Here is a 4833-nt window from a genome sequence, read left to right as displayed (position 1 = left end):
GGGGATTCCAGTAATTCTGATTGCCCCAAATTGGCCCCAGCATCCCTGGTACGCAGACCTAGTGCGCCTGGTGGCAGAGGCCCCCTGGCGACTGCCGTTACGAGAATACCTGCTGTCTCAAGGTCTGATTCTCCATCCTGCTTTACCATCGCTGGTTTTAACGGCATGGCTATTGAGAGCCAGGTGTTGAGGAACCAGGGTCTTTCGGACTCGGTGATTCCAACTATGCTGAAAGCACGGAAATCTTCCTCTCGGAAGATATATCCATGTGTATCCATATATCTCCATGTGTGAGGAGAAAGGATGGCATCCGTACTCCTTTTCTATTTCCAGGATCCATGCTGTTTCTTCAGCAAGGAGTAGACGAGAAATTGGCGTTAAGCACCATTAAAGGAAAAAATATCAGCTTTGGCTGTCTTTTTTTTCAGCGACCCCTGGCGTCTCACTCTCTAGTGAGCCCTTTTGTTCAAGGGGTCCGACATGTAGTTCCTCCGCTCCACCGCTACCCCTTCAGAAACCACCATTTGAAAATATCAGAGATCCTTCTGTTGACCCTTTCCCAGAAAGGGGTCTTTCTAGTGGCCATTACTTCGGCCAGGAGGGTTTCGAAACTGGCGGCCTTGTCTTGCAAGTCGCCCTATCTGGTTATCCACAAGGATAAGGTGGTATTGCGTCTGCAACCTTGTTTTCTGCCAAAGGTTTCGGCGTTCCACATCAATGAAGACATTGTGGTACCATCTCTGTGTCTGAAGCCGGCACATCCTAAGGAGGTGGCCCTTCATTCCCTGGACGTGGTTCGGGCTCTGAGGGTGTATTTGTCTGCTACGGCTCCCTTTGGGAAGTCAGACTCCTTGTTTGTTTTGGTGACTGGCCGAAAAAAGGCATGGCGGTCTCGTTGGCCACCATTTCCAGGTGGATCAGACAGATTTTAGTACAGTCCTACCCCTTGAAGGGGCAGGTGCCCCCTTTTCCGGTCACGGTCCACTCCACAAGGGTAATCAGAATGTCTTGGGCCTTCCAACATCAAGCGTCTGTCGCACAAGTGTGTAAAGCGACGACTTGGTCGTCTGTTCACACCTTTAAAAAATTCTACAAGGTAGATGTCAGTGCATCGGCTGATGCCTGTTTTGGCTAATAATTGGCAATAATTGCAATTGCACTTAAATTTTTTCCTGTTTTTTTGGTAAAAACGCAGTTTCCAACAATCTAATCTCAGTGATGTCCTCTTCTTTACAGATACACCAGGTAATATAATTTCTAGGGTTTAGCAGCACAAGGATTACTCCGCCTGAGCCCAAAAATCATCAAATAGTCCAGGCGGAATAATCCTTGTGCTGCGGTTCCTGGCAATTACATTACCCAGTGTATCTGTACAGAAGAGGGTGCAACTGCTGAATAAACATAAGAATGGAATGGAATGCAGAGTCTCAGCCTGGATCACCACAGGGGGTGAGCACTTGAGCGGGGGGCAGTGTTCCTTCTTCTGGCCCCCAGCTGAGCAGAAGTTTTTGGGGATTGCTGCAGACAAGATGTTACTCCACAGAATATACTGGCATGGCTGAACAGCCTTACCCTGGGTTCACACTTGTGTGAACACAGACATCGCCTGTGATTCGCACTCGCACATGCGATGGCTGTGCAATGCGAGTTCAGCCATACAGTTGTATGGCTGAACTCGCATTCGATTTGCAGAAATATAGTGCAGGGACTTTTTTCCCCCCAACTGGAATCGGATCGCATGGGTGTTCTCACCCATGCAATCTGATTCCTGTGCAAGTTCACAGTTCACACCGCGAACTGTGAACCGATATGGGGGTGTCATTAACATTGTAATGACACCCGCAGCGGTTTGCAGAGGGCAGAGTGAACTGCCTGCGGGAGAGATGTGATGCAGGAAACGGCGCTGGAATCCCGCTGGTTCCCACATCACATATGTGTGAACCTAGGCTCAGGGCTTGTTTCCACATGTGGTGCTTTCATGGATTGCTTTTCAGAGGGAATTTGACAGGCAGTGAGGAGGTGTTATATTGCCTCCTCACCACCTATTTAAACCCCACAGCAGCACCCCGCAACTGTTCGGGTTTGGCTTGAAGAAAAAGTGGCAACCCTACCGGGCAGTACAATGTACATCCACCCAGACAGACATCCAGGTGGCACAGAACCCTGATCACCTGACCTCACCCAAATAAATAGGCTCTCCCAGCAGTCCAAGGGACCTAAGAAAATCCCTGCCCATTGGCTAAGACACCCTATCTTTTCCTAATCCTGTCCTTGCAACTTGTCTTATCTAATGACACCAGATACCCGGCCATCTAGTGACAGAAGAGAGAAGTGTAGCAATTCCAGAATTAGGGTGAAATCAATTGATCTCCTATCAATTGGCCAAGGCAACTATCACCTGGCAGGTAAATTTACTAGCAACCCTGCCTAAACATCAGGGTGCTACATCTGTATTTATGTATGTATATATATATATATATATATATATATATATATATATATATATATATTTATTTATTTATTTTAGAGTGCAGGATTAATCGTTAAGAATCTAAATCGCGATCTTTTTCTCTTCCTGATCTTCAAAACAACAAGTGCAGAGATTTCTCACAGCTGGGAAAGAAAAAAAAAAGTAAAAATCCAGGCAGCCTGCCAAATTTAATCACAACAGGAGAATAAGTAGAAACAAAGTATCTTTTTGTTCTTTTATCAAAGCAAAGAACTCCAGCTTGTAAATGAGTGAAGTTTAACCATTTAAAGACCAAACCTTTTCTGACATTTGTTGATTACAAGTAAAAATCATTATTTTCTGCTAGACAATTACTTGGAACACCCAAACATGATATATATATATATATATATATATATATATATATATATATATATATATATATATATATATATATATATATATATATATATATATTTATTTATTTATTATTATTTTTTTTCCAGCAGAGACTTTATAGCAGCCTATCTCAACCTTTTCAACACAGAGGAAGCCTTGAAATAATTCTCCGGTCTCTGGGAACCCCTGCTAAAAATTTGAAATGTACAATTCATGATACATTAGTGTGATGGTCAGTGGGAAGAATGGTCCTTACAGTTGTGGTCATAGGGAAGAATTACCTCCTTACAGATAGCTAAAAAGATCATTGGGATCTTGGGAACAGAGGGAACTTATCTGAGAGGCAGAAATTGCCCAATGCTGAAGGAACCCCTAGCAACTTCTGGAGTAAGGATGAGCTCAGGCGTGTTCGTACACTCCACGTGCAGAGCCGCCAGGAAGTCTGCACAGCGCTGAACTAATCAAAGGCAGTGAGACATTTTCCCTATGTGCAGCTGCAGAGATCGGGAAATGTCTCACTGCCTGTGATTAGCGCAGGGCCGTGCCGACTTCTTGGAGTGAAGTGTGTGAACACGCCAGAGCTCATCCCTACTCTGGAGGAACCCTAGTTGAGAATCACTGCCCTATATAATAACATGGTGGTTGTTGCAATATTTTATGTCACACCATATTTGCACAGCAGTCTTTGAAACGCAATTTAAAAAATAAATAAAAAATACACTTTAAAGAGGGAGTACACCTAAAAAAAAATATTAAAAACCAGCAGCTACAATTACTGCAGCTGCTGACTTTTAATAATTGGACGCTTACCTTTCCTGGAGTCCAGCAATGTCGGCAGCCGAAGCTGAGCAACCGCTCGGCTCTCGGCTGCTGCTGGCGCCATTCTCTGTGAGGGAATCAGGAAGTGAAGCGTTGTGGCTTAAATTCCCAGTTCCCTACTGCACACGCGCGAGTCATGCAGCGCAATGAGAATGGTCCGCGCTGTCTCTGGGACTTGTGTGTGTCCCAGCAGACAGCGCGGCCAGACAGGAAGAGGCATAGACTCCCGTGGGAAGAAGTGGGTGCAAATACCTGTCTTAGGCTGGATTCACACCTATGCAGTTTTAGTGCTTTTTACATTTTTCAGCTTTGCACTGAGGTCCATTTAACATGGTTTCCTATGGAACACGTTCTGTAGAGCAAATCTGCGAAATGCAAAAAGCACAAAAAATGCATAGGTGTGAATCCAGCCTTAGGCTGGATTCACACCCATGCATTTTTAGTGCTTTTTGCATTTTGCAGATTTGCACTGTGGTCCATTTAACATGATGTCCTATGGACCACATTCTGTAGCGCAAATCTGCAAAATGCAAAAAAGCACTAGAAATGCATAAGTGTGAATCCAGCCTTAGGTTTGACTCACACCTATGGATTTTTTGTGCTTTTTGCAGATTTGCACCATAGAACATGTTCCATAGGAATCCATGTTAAATGGACGAGAGTGCAAATCTGCAAAATGCAAAAAGCATTAAAAATGCATAGGTGTGAATCAGGCCTTAGACAGGTATCTGCACACCCCTCCCCCCTGAAAGGTGTCAAATGTGACACCAGAGGAGGGGGGGGGGGGGTTCCGAAAAGCGGAGGTTCAATTTTTGTGGGAACCTCTGCTTTAAATAATTAAAAAAAACAAAATAAACTAAACAGTAAAGTTAGCCCAATTTTTTTGTATAATGCGAAAGATGTTACACTGCGAGAATAGTGATGTTTATTCTAAGCACAAAAGTTGTGATTCTCATTATAGGCAAAATCGTGCAGCTCCAATATATATCCGCAAAATACATATATTTATATATAATTTATCATAGCCTTAGTCCTAGCTCTAATAAACATGCGCATAACCACTTTATACAGAACTGTGCGTAGCTATTATGTCACACTTCCTAAATCCCTATACTGCCTAGTTGACCTCTTGTTCAATAAAGTTTTATCAAAGCCGGAAGCTCTCC

This window comes from Lithobates pipiens, unplaced genomic scaffold (assembly GCF_037356315.1).
Source record: "Lithobates pipiens isolate NorthernLeopardFrog02 unplaced genomic scaffold, aLitPip1_a1.2 Scaffold_16, whole genome shotgun sequence".
In the NCBI taxonomy this organism is placed as follows: domain Eukaryota; kingdom Metazoa; phylum Chordata; class Amphibia; order Anura; family Ranidae; genus Lithobates; species Lithobates pipiens.
This window is presented reverse-complemented; position numbering follows the sequence as displayed.